A 19,874-nucleotide genomic window follows, 5' to 3' on the forward strand; every position below is an offset into this window, starting at 1 on the left:
ACAGAAAAGTTTAAGTTATGAAAACAGGATTCCACGTTATTGTGCATAAACACACAATGAACACTGTTTACAGGTATGTTCAATTACTATATTAACATTTGTCAGAAAAATATCCTAGAGTCCAATAAGGTTCCAAGCCCCAATCTAGTTTAGTTTAGTTTATTCTGATGGTCTCTTTTAATTTGACTATACAAGTGCTGCATGTCTTTCCAAGTCTGGCATACACTCAGCATCATAACAAGTATCCCAAGGTCTCAACTCTGATAGTAGCTAAAAGTAGATGCCCAAGGGAAAAGAATACATTTGTGGCAATACCCTCCCAGCCTTCATCACCTGAAAGCTCAGAGGCCTGATGGAATTTCCCATTGCTCAACTCTACTGCTATATCATCTTGATGAAGTACTAACATTTGTACACCAAGCTGTCATCAGAATAAAGACACCCAATTTCAGAAGCTATAGTAGGCTGTTTGAAACATTACATGCTGTTAGTGGCAATGGCCATAAAGTTAGCAATTAACACTAGCACAGAAACTACTTAACACATACTGTGCTTCCAGGAAAACAGCACACCACCACAAATGTTTTCCAGAAAGTTTGTAAAAAGTGTATCAGTTCCTTTATCCTGATTTTACTACCAAATTTTGGTCTAAACCAATATATTTTATATTGTAGTGAGTTATACAGAATTTATAATTGTGGAGAAAAAATTAAATTCAAAATACCGTACAGTTACCAGGTATCAGGGCTGTGTTTGTGTGCACATCCAGCACACTTAACTCACCAGCCTCCAGCATGGACCAGGAACTATTCAACTGAAATATCTCAAATCAGTCCCTTGCAGCATTTGCAGAGCATGATGATTAAATAAACTCTCACCTGTCTTTATAACAAGGCAGCTGGCAAATAGGACCTCTCCAGTTGGGAAAAATGGACAGTCCCTGAAGTTACCCTAGGCAGCTCCAGCTGTGCACAGACCAACTGGAGTTGCTTGCAAGCATAAATAGCATCTGATGTTGAGAATCCAGCATTCCCAGATACTCCCTGAGGCAGCTGAAACTGTTCCTATTTACACAGCAATCTCCTGTGTATATGCAAGGCAGCCAGGAAATACAAAATCGAATAGAGTTTATGGTAAACTAAAAGAAACAGATCGTGCATAATCAGCAGAAAATATTTTGTGCAGTCTCATTTAATCCAGATGAAAAGACTTCCACCACCATGTGATAAAGGACCATCAGACCCTATCCAAGAGATTAGATTCCCCAGATGAGCATTACTCAACACAACAGAAACCAGTCAATTACTTTTCCCATACACTCTTTAAACAAACAGCTGTCCGACTGTTCAACAACATTGAGAAAGTTACTTGGAGACAAGGGATTACGTTGTCTTTTTCAAGGAAACACTGTGGTCATCTCACAAAATTTGTCAACACATACTTATCTGCATCTGTGTTGCTTCCTTAATGGTTTCCAGATTTAGGTTTTGGGCATAGTACCTAGAAACACTTGTTTGAGTAAAGTTGCGCTGAACTAAATGACAGCAAATGATCAAAAGCCCAATTCAAGCTTCAGATCAATCCTAGAGGCATTATTCCCATTTTACATATATGGTAGATGAGAAAAAGCCAGAAATACTGAGATGGCTACATGTAATTTTAAAATAATGACACCAGATGGAAAAATAGAACTCCACTCATTTTTCACACATTTTTCTGAAATAGCTGAAGTAAATTCACTGTATCACCAATGTTCCTGCAAGTACTTTAAACTACTACCCAGACAGGATCAGAACAGTATTTCCCAAGTGAAGGTTGCACCTACCACTTGCATTACAGGTTCTCAGTCAGTCCAAGAGCGATCAGCTTCACCACTCTGGCTTCTCAAAAAACCCAGCCACTACAGACAAGTTTGTTCTTATTCTAATTTCTTCATATACACTGTTAGGTGATTCCAACAGTTTACCTATTCCTTAAAGATCAACCATGACTGCTCCGAACAGACAGTGATAAACAGCAGTAATCCCAAACACAGGTTACACCTAGGGACCAGCTGGGAACTGGTGATGATGTGCACAGTACAGTCATCATCCCAGAAGGTGCCATTCCCACCCTCATTTCCTTCCCTACAATCATAGTTTTATTTCAATTATCCAAGGCAGTAAAGGGATCAGATAATTATCAAAAGTTTTTAAAAAGCCATGGGGATAACACATGCATACGCATAGTAAGTTGCAGAACACTCAGCAGCATAACTGATGTCAAGGAAGTCAGCTGAAGTGTTGACTACAAATGGACACAAATCCCTTCACTAATACTGACCACAGATCAGACAGCACAGCACAAAAAAATTACTGTCCTGCTCTCTTACCTACATTTCCTCACAAGAAGTCAATTTGGAGCACTTCTACATTTATAGCATGGTTAATACATAGCCTGAAAAATAAATAGAAATAACCTCAGCAGAAATCTCAGCTTGGAGAATCAGCAGAAATACACATAATGGAAAGCTCGCTATTGAAAACGACTGTATGATGATACTTCTAATGATTACAACTTACCACTGTAACATTAAAACCACTACCAGTCCCTGGGACAGTCGGCTGGATGTGCAAGGGATGCTCCACCAAACACATCCCCTGCCTCAAAGAGTAACAAAAATGAATGAAATCTCATTGCTGTCATAAAGCTTTGTATCTAATCACCTTTTGTCATCAAGCTTTGTATTTAATCAATAACTTCACTACAACAGAATATCATCCATTCATAATGAAGTCAGTGAGGACAATCTGGCCATGCTGGTTCTCCAAAATCAATATTAGTGGCATTGTCCTCAGCCACTTGCAGGATATTTTCTTCACAGTATAGTTCTTAGCTTTCCAGTACTGAAGCTACTGTAGCTTCAGAGTGAAACGAGTTTGATCTAAATTTTCCTTTCCACACCACCAATAAGAACAATCACCTCAAATGCAGCTTCATTAACAGCAAAGGAAGCTTTTGATGAGCAAGGTATGCCACATGAAGTGGAATGCTTACGCTATGTGTCCTTTCACACACGGTTTTTAAACTGTGGTACTGAACAGTGACAAAACAATAACAGAATTCACCAATATGAATCTATTTAGTGGAGCAGGCTTTAATATTCTTGAAAACCATAAGTGCTAAAAAACTGTACTGCATAGTACCTGTCAATTGTGTCTAGAAGCTGTAATCGTACATTACAATCTCATTAGGACTGGTAATGTATGGACAGATAGCCACAGCCTCAAAAAGCACACAGAAATTTGAAAAATTATTTTATATGAAAACTCAAAAGTCATTAGACAACAAAGGTTTCAAGATACTTTGAATTCTGACAGTCGGATTATATTAAAGTATGTAAGGCTTCTTAAAAGAAAACTAAGTTTTGTTTTACATTTCTGTGCCTACTAACACCAAATTGCACTCAAAGCAAGATTTACATACTAACTACTTGCCTATGCCTGAATAGCAGGTATTTAAAAATCTATCACTGGATGGTAGCAATGAAGGGATAAAGAAGAAAAGGGAGTAAAAAATGTTGCTCTTCTGGGTCCTACTTAAAGATTTGCAAGTGTTTAATTTTGGGCTCTGCTCAAATCTTTGTTAGAGGATTAGTGTTCAGAAATTGAATTACACTGCAAAGGTTGAGTTACATTTTCAGTTCTATACGAAAAGTGATGGGTTGGTTTTTCCAACAATATTTAGTGTTAAAAATTATTGATATTTCTATTCCCCATAGTAATATCTGAATGGCAATGTATTGAAAAGTCTTAAAATGTTTAAATTTCAAATCATATTTCAAGGCCATCAGTTCAGTTCCTTTCGTCGTTAATTATAAAAACAAATTAATATTAAAACTGGGAAGCATTACAGTAATTATGATCAAACAATTCATAATTCCACTAATCTAAATTCTACTTTTGAAAAAGCTCAAAAATTAAAGTAGTGCACTAGCTCACCATAGTGAATTATAAATTATTTCCCACAACCACACATATTTATCTTTTACTAATAAAAGCAAATATTCAACTATTTTTAAATATACTTTCAGAAACAGAAGGCTCACTCCATCCTCTACTATCCAGGATAATCCAGGCACTCAACTTCAGGGATCAGCATTATTCTACATCTTCAGATAAATATGTTCTTGTACTATTTTGCAATTTTCATTCCAGTGTCTGTCACAGCTCAGATGTGTGTAGAATAATCACTGGAGCATAGATCAAGGGATCATCAGAGAAAGGTCATTTTTCCACTTGTGAGCAGCGAGTAAAGGACCAGATAAGCAGTCTATATGAGAACAATCTTACAAATTATTTTTTTGAACTTAATTATTTTTTAATTCAGGCAATACTTCAGAGTTATGAGCGTTATTAAAACTTCAGCTCACAGTTTTGTTTTATTAAACAAGAAAACATTGTTCTATTCTGTTAGTACCGATTTGTATGTAATTAGACTTCTCTTTGCTCTGTTTCCCCTCACCTTATCTTCACATTTTCTTCTGGTTTCAGCTCTTTCTTCCTCTTCTCTCTTCCATTCCAATAAATTTTTATTTATTGACAGTCAAACAAGGAAGCTACCTATTAGCTTGCAACTTGAACTTTCCCATCTATAACAATAATGGTATTTATTTACTTTAGCTTGTGTCATGAGTATGATAGCAAACTGTTGGGCTGTCCTTCAAAATAATCTCAGTTAAACTAAGCGGGCAGAGGAATTCACAGGAATGTTTGATTCCTTTTAGGATAGCTTTACCTCAGGGAAAAAAACCACACATGAATGTCTGTATGACATAATGAACACAAAGACCAATCTTCCTACTAATGTGAAATTTGGCATTTCCCTGGCTAAGTTAAAAAACTTAACTTCCAACAGATTGTGAGATGCTGCAGATGTTCTCAGCAATAGTGTTTCTGTCACTATATCTAAGGGACAGAATTGAGCCCTTGTAGAGAGCTATCAAGTCTCATAACTTGAGCCATTTTTTTAAAAAGGTGCAAAAATCAACCAACTATTAACCGCAACACTGATTTCATTTCTAGGTGTTTCTAGGCTTCTAGGCATGGGGGGTGGGGAGAAGCTAGGACACATTTAAGTGAATGATTTAGTACTATTTGTATATTCATAGTTAATTATTATATATTACTAATATATTAATTATTCATAGTTAATTCCCATGATACTCTTTCATGTGTCTGATCCTTTCACTTCTGGATGTGATGAGAAACCTACTCCTATATTTCAACGCCAAGAGGGTGAGAAGGTTGTGAATTACATAAAACCTCAGAAGTAACTCAGAGAAATTCCTCCAAATAAAGTTTTGGGGATGATATCTGCAAGTCATTTTACAAAGGATCTCTCCAGAAATCCTGCTATAAATGGAATTGTGTCTGGTGGAAATGATAGTGGGGAGATTGAAATCTGGGGCAGCATTTAAGGCTGTTTTGATAATGCTTCACTCCAGCTAACTGGTAGAGTTGAGACACCCCAGCGAGCAACCAAAGGTTTTAAGACATGATTGTAAGGAATACTGTGGATTCGAAACAAAGAGTTACAGGCTTTTCTTTCCTCACAAAAACAGTCTAGGTTTTAGAGGAAAGTAATTCAAAGAAAAGACACTATCGCTGTAACTTGAGACAGTGCATGAGCAGTAAAACCCAAAACATGACTTGCTTTAATTAAACACCTACATTCCTATCAAGTAAGCTAAATAAAAATGACTAGACAACATCTTCCACTAAAACCTACACCACAGCTTTCCTGAAAAAGGCTACTTTATTGAAGCATTTAATTTTAGGTCTGTAACATTAAATATTTTCCATAATACTCTTACACACTTTAAAGGACATAAATGTTATTAATAAAATAAAGGTATATGCAAACCCTGGGATATATCTGGGACAACATGAAATTTAATTCTGAAAGATTCTTTATTCTTTTAACTACAAGGGAGAAACTACTGAGAAAGAAGTGTACTTTTAATTTTTAAATGAAAAACATGCTCAAATTAAAATTACTGGACTCAATATAAAGGCAAATGAGTTAAGTTTAAGAACTCATCATTTACAGGTCAACTGCATGAACTACTCTGATTTCCACTGTAGAAATACAAAACCTCAGGTGAGTTCTAAGCAACTGTATTTACTTTCATCTTAAACACAAAACGGTATTATATTTCTGTCAATGTATAAAATTTTGTGCATTTTTACTGTGTCATTTATTCAGTCATTACCTCATTACATTTTTATAGGAATAGACTCCTTTCTAAGGACTTGGGGTTAGAGTCATTAAACACTGTGTCTGCCCTCTGGTGGTCACACTCTTTTTATATGTTCCAACATTTTTATCTCCTCATACATTAAAAATGCACTTTATACAACTACCACCTACAAAGTCTAATAGATATTTAGATTTTAGTCACCTTAGATTGCTTTCCAGTTATGTAACTGCCTACATTTCAACTTTATCATGCAGAAATACAAAGCTCACATATAGGTTAAGATATTCCTCATTTTGTGCCTGTCTAGAACCAAGTTTAGATATAACTTTTAAATCATTCCAACTATAGAAAAGCAGAAAACCAGAAACCTGAAGTTTCAATTTATATTGAGATGATAAATTTGGTGTTGTCTGGGAAAGACGTTGCATGTCATAATGCATTGAAATATTGGCTACTAGACTCCAAGGTCCATAAATACATGAAATGCTTCTGAGGAAAAACAGGGATATTTGAAAGACTATTTTCACATTACAGGTGTCAGAGTTGCACTGTATAGAAACTTCTATAAAGACACAGTCACTCCAGTAGGCAAAAAGCAAACCAAACTATACATAAGGTACATGCAGCTTCAATAAGACCAACAAGCTCCTTCACAAGCCCAAAGTTGTCCCAAACACCTTTGTAGTACTACTTAGACTGAGTTACAGCAATAGTGATAATTCTTATCTGCCTCTATGCCCTAAGCAAACCTAAGCCAAGGGAGTAATAATGACACCTGCATCAGAAGGAAGCTTGGAAGACTGGTTTGTCTAAGAGCCTCAAGAGCATAGCACAGAACCACTAAAACACCATGTTGAAAGAGGATCTCAAGGATCTCTGGTTCAGCTTTTCTTGGCAAAAGCACAGTCTAGACAAGATGTCCCAATAGTCTGTCCAGATGCATCTCAAAAGTGTCCAGTGTTGGGGAATCAGCTGCTTGCCTGGGGAGATTATTCCAATGGCTGATTGTTCTCATTTGCAAAATACTTTCCTCCATAGAGACAACACAGCTCTTCACAGCAGCTGGACCAGAACACAAAACTTCCAGTTCCAAGACTTGAGAATGCCTAGAGGCTTCAGTGTATTCAGCATTGCATGCAAAAACTCCATTTTTGATCTCTTTTAATGAAGAGTTCTCTCTTGTAAACTTACTCAAATAGTGTACAATATTGAAAGGATGAGAAAGGAAAAGGAATATATCTTGGTTTTCTGAGCTTCAATAGGAATTACATAGTCAGAAGAGACGAAAAATCAGTAAAATGCTAGCACAGCCTATCAAAATCTCATCTCACCTAACAGGAAAACCAGCTTTTGATTTTTTGTTGCCATGTAAAAACTGCAACCAAATACACCAAATTCAGCTGAGGTCACAATTTAAAAATTACTTCCATTTCAAAAGAGCACCAAGACGATTTAACTTCCTATTATATATTTAGTTTGTCCAGAGACCACAGCACTGGTCTAGAAGTGGTGGTGGGGCTGGGTGGAGAGACCCACAGATTCCGTCTTACTCAAAGTAGCAGTAACTAAGTTACTAAACCTGTTTATCGCACCCAAAGAAGAGCTGTGGCCAAGCTTTCCTCTTCCTTCTATCACTTGAAAATTTTAAGAAGGAATGCACATCAAGCACCTCCTGAATTTTGATTGTCTAAGAGATATGAACAGGAGGAGGATGGGAAACCCTACTTTTAAGTCCTTCTAAACACAGGGGAGAGAACCACTGATCTTGTGACAAAACAGGTAATTTGTGTACAAGCCTACTGATGAACACCACAACACTTAAACACTCTTGAAAAGAATGTAGCCCATGCTACAATACTCAGTGTGGAAGCTTTCCCTTGGTCAGCATCTGTGCTCTGCTCAGGTAACTCCATGGAATTGTTCTCCACCAGCAGAACTGTTTCCTGACTCCAAATCTGGTACAAAAGCTGATTTCTGCACTCAGTGATTACACACCGCCTTTGCAAATACACAGACACACACAGAGCCCTACAGTGTTGTGACACTGTAAAGGCAGTCCTTTACATGAACTCTCAGAATCATGCTCGACAAACACAGCAGCACTGAAGACACAGAGAAAAGAAAATTTCAAGTCAGAGGCACAGATCAGAAAAAGACAATCTGTACTCATGTATGAGCACTGTCATGTCCTCACTTAGGTAACAGTCTAAAGGAAAATGGTATGTTAATATTTTGGTTGGCTGTCTGGAAAAACCTAATTAGCGGCCAAAGACTAACTCATACAACTGGGAAGTTATGGATCGACTTTTTTTTCCTCGAACAAACTGTTGAACAGTAACAATTACATACTTTAAACCCAAGGAAATTAAAAGGTCATGTATAGCTAGTGGTGCAGACAAAGTATAAGGGCAACTCAATTCCAATTGGGATGCATCCAAATTCTGCAGTCTTACATGAGTATTTACAGAATTTAGAGAGACAACATCTGTACCAATTCTGTCTGATGTAACTGACAATTTAGACAGCAAGTTCCTTTCTAATGAGGCTGTTTTTTAAAGTTATCACGTCCTCATAACTTGAACTAGCCTTTTTTTCCTCTCTTGGCTATTTTCAAAATCTGAGACACTCTGCATCAAATGCTGCTTTTTTATATAAAGTTTAGTTGCTTAAAGGAGAATGGGGGTACTGTGAGCTCTTACAGAAACATTTTATAATTCAAGCTGTTATGCTTCCATACTAAAAAGTTAACAAGGGGAAAGCTGTAATCACATTATGAATTGAGCCATTTCAAAACCAAAACAGTGTAGGAAAGCAGTGTATTCACAAAATGAATACTAAGATAGATCCCAATTCATACAGCAAACCAAATAAAAAATTGAAAGCTTCTTAACAACAGTTAATAGCAGATCCAGATGAACATTTCTGTACTTACTCAACATTTACTAGAAGGGAGAAGCTAAAGATCAATCCAGAAAAGTATTTGCAATGCAATTAGGCTAGACAAGTAAGCCTGAATGTATGCCAGCTGCAGGGGTCTGCCCTTAATTCACACAATCAAATGTCTAGTGTGTCACACAGTGTCTAGCATCAGTATCTCCAGTATTAAAAGTCTCATCAGATATGCACTTGTTTACTGAGCATCTAATCAGGGTCTGAACACATCCCTAGCTGTACCTTCTAGCAGTCTATATGCCAGTCCATCACCATCTGTCAGTTAAAGCTCCCGCAGACAGAAAAAAATCAATTCAAACAAATATGTTTGGTGCTCAAAATAAGCTATCATTCACATTTCAATATAAGACTTGAATTCCTTTTCAGTGTTCTTCAACTCTGACCCAGCTCTACCCCCTCCTTCACTGAAAAGGGCAAAGACAACAGCCCAGCAAGTGGGACAGGCAAAACAGACCTCCTTTGTTCACTTTTTCCCTTTCAGTTTTCTATTGAGGTAAATAACTGAAAGCTCAGCCAGCCTCCAGTAGCTCTGAAGAAAGCAATATAGCTAGCTTGCAACTATCCTTTCCTGGTTAACAAACTGCAGAACAAAACTTACGGTGCATCATGTTAATCTTATTATTAGAGATTAACTCTTTACAAATTCCTTTAATATTACATTTATGAGACAGTATTCATAAATGGAGCAGTCGCAATGCCCTTAATACTGAACTGAACAGGCAATACACACACTTAGCAATTTAAAATGCAACAAATTATCACTGCAGAGAAAGAATAACGGAATTTTTAAAATACTACCAGCCCACTCAGGAAAGCAAAATCAAATTCATTGCATACTGCCCAGCACACTACCTCCTACATTATTCCCTCAGTTTTCATTACTAAGATATACTTTTCTCTGTTCGATTTCACATTTTACCAACTCTGTTCATAAAACATGAAAAAATGAAAAAGACCAGTGAAAATTATCAGCATAATTTTACTGTACTATTTCAATATAATGGAAGTTCAAGTAATCACAATTCAAGGTGATTTGAGACAGATTAATAAAACTGCAGAATAACAGCAATTTCACAGATGCAGGCAAAACAGATTTAATTTTTAGTCTGATTGAGCTATTTGAGCTGTCCAATAATCTATTAAAAAATTGACAAACCCTTAGTGTATTCAAGATCTTTTATGTCCAGATACCATGGTAAGTCATTTTGCTAAAGCAGGAAGAATGGGCAACACGCATTACCGTTTCCTGATTTGAAACAGGAATCCTCAAAATAATAAAATCTGACAACTAGAGAGATATCTCATTAACCCCAAGAAACTCTTGACATGGTTACTAAAGCTTCTGCTGTCACCTTTTTGAGCACCAGAGAGAGACACCAGGGTGCAACAAGCTAGCAGGAGGTATCAGTATGCATCACTGGATTTGTTATTTCATTTTCTTAAAATAAAGACCATTTAAAATAGCCAAAATTTTCTTATTACAGCCCTTTTTGTCAAACAAGCTGTGGTATATGTGATAAATAATACGCTTTATTCAAGAAGATAAGGAACGGTTATCTAAGGCTCAGATTCCGGTGATCTCATTCATCTTGAACATTATTACTTTTGAACAATTCTACTGTGGCCAGTAATGCTAATGACAGAAGGTACTAATATGAGTATGATTAGTTGTGGATTTATCTGTGAGTTGTGAAGAGGGTTTTAGCTCCATCCTTAGCACCAGCTGGTATATACTACTCCACCATCCGACGTGGTCACACAGCTGTACAGTTTGCCTTTAGCTACACTGCCTTTGCACAACCCAGAATGTGAATTCATTCAATGGATCCCAAGTTCTGTCATCACCAAGCAGCTTCCTGGGTTTGCTTCTTTACATTCAATATTCTCAGAATGTAACACTTTCCCAGTTCTACTGATATAGTCTGACAGCTAATTTTAGACACCCAAGAGAATTTCAAAGTACTTTGAAATTCAAATAAGTAACTTTCACAGACTTCAGCATCACACTCTTTCGCAGCTCTGGTCACTTTGTAATTTCTGTTCAAAACTAACCAAATGTCTGAGGTGTATTCACACAAATGATAACATCAAACACATTAGACAAATATTAAAAAGCTGTTGCACCTGCAAGTCAGTTTTCTGATTTCTAGGTCCTTTGAGCTGTGTAGCACTAAACTATCCTTCTCTTTCCAGCTCGTATCTTTTGCCAAAGAACAGCAGCAAGATCGGCCTCTTGGCATATAAACTGCTTTCAAACTCAAAATACAGTCCACATATTTTCTGATATTGTACAGGGACCTGTTTTATGCACAGACACATATAACTACTATCCATAAATTACCATATCTATTACATTAAATTATGGAAGATGTTGAAATGATTAATAATGCACCTATTAGATACAAGAAAGTTTTCAGGTTTCATCTACCTTTTCTACAATATACTTAACTGAGAATCAAAGACACGGAGAAAGAAATGCACAAAGACAGGGAGCATTAGAAAAAAAACTCCAGGTGTTTAATACTGGCTTTTTCACTCAGCAGGAGGTTGTTTTGCATAAACACACAAAACCTGGACCTTTATGGATAAAAGAACACCATGTCATGATCTATAGGTTTCACGGCAAAGCTATATATCAAATTTTCCATTGTTTTATCCAACTACACAGAGAGCTAAGAAATAGCATTCCTTTCACAGAGTACTTGTCAACATGGAACAGCCTTATTGACTGGGCTGAAGCACACTATGATCTTAAATATTTAAACAGCTTGGCCATATTAATCAGGTACTGTTTACACTTAGACTCCGAAACCTTGGTTTAAGCATATTTCAGACTTCAAAACTAACACATCTATTCTGAAGACCACAGCGACAGCTGAAGGTTTGGTTAATTATTAGTTTAGAACCAAAGAGACAAGTGCACTCGATGCACAGACTTCACCACGATATTCTGCATTAATGGCCATCAAGAAGCCAAAACAGGGAAAACACGAAAAGCCAGCAATTCAGACACATTGTAGTTATTTTATACCTAAACAAAATCCCAACTGTGAGGGAGAGGGAAAGAAAAAAAAAAAAAAAAAAAAGTACGGGTGCTAAATAAAGGCGCAAGAGCCGAAACGCGGACCGCGGCAGTTCAGCACCGACAGCTCCTTCCCCCGCACACGCCCGGCCCTCGCCCCCGCCGGGCAGCGCACGAAATGGCGACCGAGCCCGCCCGGGGATGTGGGCGCGTCGCAGCCGCGGAGCGTCTCCGCCCGGCCCGCCCGGCCCCGACCCGCCCGCCCCGGGAGGTGCCACCGGCCGCCGCCACAACAAAGCCCCGCAGCGGCGGCCTCGGTACCGGCGGGCTCAGAGGGTGCCTCCTCGCCCGCCCCCTCGGAGGAGCCCCGGCACCCACGGAGGACGGGCGGCTCCTGCTGCTCGCCGTCGAGGCGGCGGTGCGGGGGGATGCGACACCGGCGGTGCGGGGGGAAGGATGTGACACCGGCTGTGCGGGGAGATGGATGTGACACCGGCGGTGCGGGGGGACAGATGTGGCACCGGCGGTGCGGAAGGATGGATGTGGCACCGGCGGTGCAGGGGGATGGATGTCACACCGGCGGGATGTGACACCGGCGCGACGGCGGGCGCGGCAGCTCCCTCAGTGTGATGCGCGGCGCGGTGACAGAGACGGCCAGGTCGGTACTCACGGGAAGGTGCGATCCCTCCGCCCGGGGAGAAGACGGTCAAGGGGGTAGTCGCGTTCTTGCTCCTGCTGCTTCTGCTGCTGCCCGCTCGGCAGCCCGGCGAGAAGAGCCGCGGCGGGCGCGCTCCCGAGCTATCCCCTCCCCGCCGCCGCCGCCCCCGCCGTGCCGGGGGAAGGCGCGCTCCCGCGGGGCGGGGGGGCGGGGAGGGCGCGCGCGTCTGCGCGAGCCGCGCCGGGGTGGGCGCGCGCGCGGCGCGGGGGCCGGGGCGGGGCTGGGGCGGGGCCCGGGTCCCTCGCACCTGAGGGGGCGCGGGGAGCCTCCATCTTGGCATCCCTTCCTCCCTCCCTCTTTCGCTCTCTGGCTCCGCCACCTCGGTTAAAACCGGGGTGGAATCGCCATTGTGCCACCGCTCAGGGGCTCCCGGACCGACCCGGCCCTGAGCCTCCCCGGCAGCGCCCGTGCCCGGCAGGCCCCCGGGCCCCGCCTGTGCCCTCCCCCGGCCGGGGATAGCCGAGCTCTCCCCGCGGCACCCCCGGAGCTGCCCCCCCGGCAAGGGCGGTGTTTTAAATAGCCGCATTATTTTAGCCCGGCAGTGCCCCTCTAAATAGATGGTTTCAGCGAGTTCCCAAACTGGAGACAAGGATATTATTTTACACTCGAGAATTGTCCTGTTGAACTCGTTAAATTTACAGTTCACAAGTTCAGGAAGGCGGCCGCTTGGATGCGATCACTGAGAGGGAAGCTCTGCGTGACACCATTTGGAGAAGAGTCGGGAATGGAGCTTATTCCAAGTAAACCTTTCTGCTGAACACACCTCTTAGAGAGCTCTCCTTCCCTTTTATATCAGTTCATTTAATGCACGACATCAGAAATTATTTTAATGTAATTTTGAGGCTTCTATGGGCTGTGCTCAGTATTGCTCAGAATTAATCCAACTATACCTTTAACATGTAGTAAATGTGATTAACTGCTGCTGCTGAATTTGCCTTTGGATCAGCCGCTGTAGGAATAGCCTTTTGTGCATTGCAAGGTGGCAAGTTTTGTAGTGGTTAACCATTATACATTTCAGGGAACAGCTCTCAAGGTGAACTTTATGGTGATAACTTAATAGTGCAAAACACAATGCCTGAGATGAGCAAATAGCCCTTACCCTGCATCTCTGCAGAAACCACATTACAACCCTGGCAAGTTAAATCTGAGCATCTGACCTTCTGAAAACAACACTTGAGATGAATAACAGATAACTGTAAATGACACAGCACGTGAATATAAATATCCAAGGGGTAAACAATAAGTCAGACATTACTGCTTCAGACTTTGGAGATATTCAAACTCCTATCAATCTGAGGCCAGGATATTAATGTTTGAGACCAGAATATGCAAAGAAGATTAGCTGAATATGAATAAAAAACATTTTATATAGAGAAGTGTTCCAATGTTCTTTACTTGGATTTGTTTGCTAACATTTTCTTTTTTGCTATACAACTCCCATGTTTCCAACTGATTTAACTATAAAAACACCACAGTCTAAGTAAATGTGCATCAATGTATACAGGGATGGCCTTAAAATGCTAGGATATTGCCTGACTTCTTCCATAATATAATGTTCCATCGGGAGATTGTGTAGCCACTCCTGGCTTTATAAATGCAGAGATGAGAAATCATCTGTTTGTTTGCATCCCTGATGGATTCCATAGGCAACATGGTGTGCCAAACCTTCAGGAGGTGGACTGTAGAACTGCAGGACACTTGAGGGGAAAGATTTGAGTTGAATGTTTACCTTTCTTAAAAAGTAGGATCAAAGATCTGGTTGGTATTAGGATAGCCAGAATACAATACTTTATGAACACAAACCAGTGGGCTGTGGCAAACAACTTGGTGGAAATTAGACCACAAAACCTGTGTAAATGAAGAGATTTTATGGTTGCAGGTAGGGTGTAAAAAACAACTCTATATTGATATATAAAACAGCTCTACTGATGTATGATGAAGCTGAAGTATTGCAGCTGGTATGATTACACCAACATGATTCCTTTGAGAATTTTTAATCTATATTTTTTTATACTGCATATATAAAACAGATATACACATTCAACAGCATAAAGCAGCTCTTTCAAAATTGTGGCATAATTATTAGTAAACAAGTAAATTCAAAGGTTTATACAGATAGGATCTACTGGTATTGCTGGTAATGGCATCTGCTAGTCTGGATGACAGTATGATGGTGGCACCAAGCAAAAAGAAACAGGTGAGCTTGGTGGCATAGACAACAAGAGCCTTTATGATAAGCAGAAGCTTTGTGGCTGAAGGAATATAAGCTTTCAGAGTTCTCTGCTGACTTGTGTCTTTTCTGTAGTCATCACATTACTTTTCATAGCCTTTCTTCTCACTTTGTCTGCTGCAATTGTATCCATGGATGGGCAGTTCTGAACATAGTCTTAAGTCTTCACATGCCTTTATTGCCGACATTGGTTTACTTAGCTCTCATCTACTGCTTTCTTCTATATTGATCTGTTGGAGTTTTTGTAGTCTTTGTTTAGGGAAGCACTGATCAGGTACACGAGATATCTATTTGAGATACAAAATTTATTCACAATTGCAGTATTGTGACAAAGGAAAAAATCTATCAGAAATTTGTCTGTGATGGTATCAGGTGCAATGTGGATCTTGAAAAGTGTTTTTAGGAAGGGGTTACAAATATAATACTCAGAGAGCTGATTCTTTGGTAAAGGCTAGTGTTGGCTGAAAATAATGACTTGATTTTTTTTTTTCCTAAAGCAGACATTTAAAAGGGATGTAGAAAGACATCTTTGGTTGTTCATCTCACCTAACTTTAGATGTCTACTATGTGAATGTCTGCATCTGAGCTAGTCACTCTCTCCACTGAGCATAAAAGGAACCAAAAATAGGCACTTTTAGTGCATGATTCATCTAACCCATTTTAGATGTCTACATTAGAATAAGCCAAGTTGCATCCTAGAAATGCTTGTTTCTCTCCGTTGACTGTAACAGGACCAGCGGGTGTCTCATGTAGCTGTAAATGTCTGCACTGTAAGAGTCTGCATGTACTCAGCAGAATGCCATCCATGTGATTTTAACATGAGTTATCCCACTGTCCTACTGTTCCACTTGTTTTGAGGTCGTACAATGGTGAATGGAGCATGGTGTAGCCTGCAAAGTACTTTGCACAAAGTAAAAGGGTGAGGTATATTCCACTGAATGTATTGAAAGTCAATTAAATTTAGACTAATCATATTCAGTAGATTTTGGGGGGCCCCAATCAAACACTGAACAACTTTTGAGATGAATTTTAATCTATTTTATTTATGGGCACTTCATGTTCCTTGTGGAGGTTTTTTTGATACTGTAGTAGTAAAGTAAATGCACTTAACTGCTGGACTAATACTCTTCAGAAGCTAGTATTTATTTACTACAGCAGGATAAAGAGAATATTTCTAAGCAGAAAAAAGACCAAAGACAAGATCAAAAGCTTAAGTGATAATGTCTAATGTTAAAAGCTGCACTTCTTGGTAACAGTGACAAATCAGCTTTCACAGAGCACCAGGCAGAGGATGTGTTTTGATGTAAAATAGGTTGAGAACTAGGGTAGCAAGAGGATAGCACAGGAAAGACACTGCATGGAAGTGTTGTGATGTGCTGTCAACAATTGAAAAGTAATTTAAGGCTTCAGAGCTATTCTCTCAAAAGATATTTTGTGACTAGAGTGAGGATCTTCCATGTCTGATCCATAAGCTATCACCTAGATTTCCCTTAGAAGAAATCGGATTTCTCCCGGAACCCAAGAAGGCTAGCAGGCTAAGCAAAGAGCCAGTTGGAGACAGCCACATGGAAATGCCATGGTTTCAATCATGCCTATTTAGGACTTAAGATATTCAAAGCTGGTGGTAAATACTGCCAGAGATTCACCGGGTGGAAACTTCCTTCACGAATTAGATGCTTGAATGCAAAATGAAAGGACGTGATCCTGTTCTTTGAGAAGCAGATGGAGAGGAGGAACTGTCGGTGCTGTCACCTGCCCATCGTTCATTCATAGCTTGAGTGCTGATAAAGAAAGCAGAAACTCTGGGCTAAGTTGTTTCTTTCGCTTCATGAACTTCAACTTCTCAGGGCACAAACTTTAGAAAACATCTGAGGGTGAAGACAGAGTTTTCAATCCACCCTTACAGGATAGTTAAACACTGAGAGAAAGTGAGATTGCACACATAAAATACATCTCACACAAGCAAGAAAAGTGCAATTGATATTTTTGACTGTGTAGGGGGAAACTTGAGTTTTAATCCTATGTCTACGCGTATTTCACTGCTTTTTTTGCGTGTGTCTTTTTTGTTGTTGTTGCTCTTGTTACATTTTTAAGTGGCCTCGGTTGTCCCCAATAGCTTGAGTGTCTAAATTATACCTTGACTAATGATTATAGCATTCTCTCTTGTGCCTATGAATGCCTAATAATTCCATATCAAATGAAATACCTTCAGAAGGAGAGATGAAAACACCATTTTATTTAGGAGTACTCAATTTCTTAGCTGCTAGTTAGCAAAGGCTGAAAAAAGTTGATCATATATCAAACACCCTGAATAATTCTAAGTGCAGGAAGACAGTACCATCATCTTGGTTTTGTGTAAAGTTTAAGAATGTTTAAGAGATCAAATTTTTCAGGTAAAATGGAGATATTAACTTTTTAAAACATTTGCAGATACCATCATATGCAGACAACAGTACTTTTGTCCTTGCTCAGGAGGTGATCTCAAGGGATATAAAGGACCATTGGAACTTTTCAGAAACTTGAGAGAGAAAGGATTATAAAATTTGTTTTTAATATGATCCCTGTCATATTACAGAAACTACATCTGTTTTTGACAGCTGTATTCAACATGGTGAAATGGCTGAAGTTAATGGAAATTTGATAATAATTTCAACAGGACCAGTGTTTTATCTGATATGTAAATAAAGGAAGGAAGTCCTTCACACTCAGTGGATTAAACTGTCTGCAAACACCAAACTCCTTTTGTATGTATAATTAGATCTCACATTTTTTCCATAGAAGAGGTTGGCTGAGACAGTTAAAAATCTCTCAAAAGCGTAACTCAAGGTTCAAGGTTCTTGAAAAACTGCTCCACAAAGATCAAGTCTACAGACACCAGGCAGTTTGTCCAAAGGACTTCTAAAGTGTTGAATACTAAGCAGCTCCTTTTTCAAAAGCAGGAGCTTAAAGTCAAGCTTGATGTTATGATTTAACCTGTTTCATCCTTCAGCAAAGTGTCTCACATGTTACAGGACTTTGTCTTGAGTGGAGTTTTTTTCCATTATGGAAATGATCTAGGAAGAAATGCCAAGATTCTAGAAATGCCTAATAATAGTTATTAGAGCCGTAACTCTTGCTTTAGTGAAATTTCATTCCTATCCATCAAGTATTAATCCATTTCTTTATTCCGTATATCCATAATGTGAATGAACTTAATGATTTTCACACACACTCTCATGTATTGAAATCTTTTATGATGACAGAGAAAAAGAGCAAAGCCGGTGAAAAAGTAAGGGCTGCTACTTTTTCAAATACATAAATTAAAATTTTGATCACTTGTATAAGCCTTAGTAAAAAAGGTAAGGCTTTGCCTGGGAAACTGAGAAGACGGAAAAGAAAACTTTGTGAAAAATTGTATCAACTAAGTCCTTTTGAAGTTATCCTTTAGTCTCCAACTACAAAAATACCCAAAGGGCTTTAGTCTGCTTGCTTAGGATACACCTTTTCTTTAAATCTGCTGTACCTTCTGAGGATGAAATTAGTTTTAAATTACAAACACACCATTGCCCTAATGGCTTATGTTTGGATTTCTTTAGCAGTAAGAAAATCTCTGGATAAACTGACTGGCTCTACCGCAGAGGGATGTCAGGTCAGGTTGCTTTCTGAAGCAGACAATAGCAAACAATCAGCTTTATTTTTTTTTGCATAATCAAACATATATCCAAAATTTTCTTGTATTAGTCGCCATATCAGGAAAAAAATTTAAAGATTATTTTTAAAGATCCAGAAAACTATAATTACTTCAATTGAAAGATTTCACTCTTCAGGGTTTTTTTTATGGTTGTCCAAAATGCTATCAAAACCCCTGATTTCTGACTCTGAAAATGTACAATTCACAGTGGCAAAACACCAAGGGTACGAGGAAAAGCAATCCTTGTGCAGCCCATCCCTTCACTTACAGTGAGTACTGTTGTGTGGTGTGAGAGTATTCTCAACTTTAAATGGCACTGAGATTAGTTAATAATTCTTAGGGTCTGTCATAGTTCAGGCACAAAATGGTGTTTAGAAGCTGTGATTGATGACCACTGCAACAGCCAACCAGTAGCCCTTTTGAAACCAGGAAGAGGAGTTGAGATCCCATGGGAATTCTAGTTGCATGGACCTCTAGGTATGAGCTGGGAACTTGGAAAGGTTCAAGAAATCTGCCCCAGATGAATCAAATACTTTAAATTACTCAGAAAAAAAAAAAATGCTGCAAATGGTAATTAGGGAACATAAGAAAATAATTAAACCCAGTACATTTGTGCATCATAAGAAATGCAATTACACACATTTAACAAAAGAAAGGAATTTTAAATTTTAAAATGCTGAGATTTTCCAAATGCTATCAGGTGACATACTGCTAGACATAATTTCCACATGCTTTTGAGGTTAACTTGAGGTGCAATGAATTTGCAAAAGTCCTGTTTCATGTGCAGCGGGAGCATCAACAAAAACAGAAGGAATACCTTTTTTTTATCCCCTCATTCCTCACAGAAAATTCCACAGATACATAAATGACAAGCATATCTATTTAGTTTTACTATTCTGTCTCTAACAGATGAGCTTCTGCTTGTGTATTTGTATTTTGTTTAATCATTTCTGGTTCAAGGTTTACTGGCATAGCACTCCTCAGTACAGGAGTATGTCCTATGCCAAATGCTTCATTATGTTCTCTTCTGCTTGATTCCCC

At 39.2% G+C, this 19,874-nt stretch overlaps 1 protein-coding gene across 27 annotated transcripts in view; it reads right to left on the minus strand.

Moving 5' to 3' along the window:
* NRCAM (neuronal cell adhesion molecule) overlaps positions 1-13,024 on the minus strand; it is a 148,258-nt gene extending 135,234 nt beyond the window's left edge. For all 27 annotated transcript variants that reach the window (XM_088054716.1, XM_088054699.1, XM_005519280.3 and 24 more), the window contains exon 1: positions 12,886-13,024. The gene's annotated coding sequence lies outside the window, so the exon portion shown is untranslated. The remainder of the gene's footprint in view (positions 1-12,885) is intronic.
* Positions 13,025-19,874: the final 6,850 nt, after the last annotated feature.

The sequence above is a fragment of the Pseudopodoces humilis genome, chromosome 5, assembly GCF_049639895.1.
Source record: "Pseudopodoces humilis isolate 2021_Gansu_Grassland_sample_001 chromosome 5, ASM4963989v1, whole genome shotgun sequence".
Classification (NCBI taxonomy): Eukaryota; Metazoa; Chordata; class Aves; order Passeriformes; family Paridae; genus Pseudopodoces; species Pseudopodoces humilis.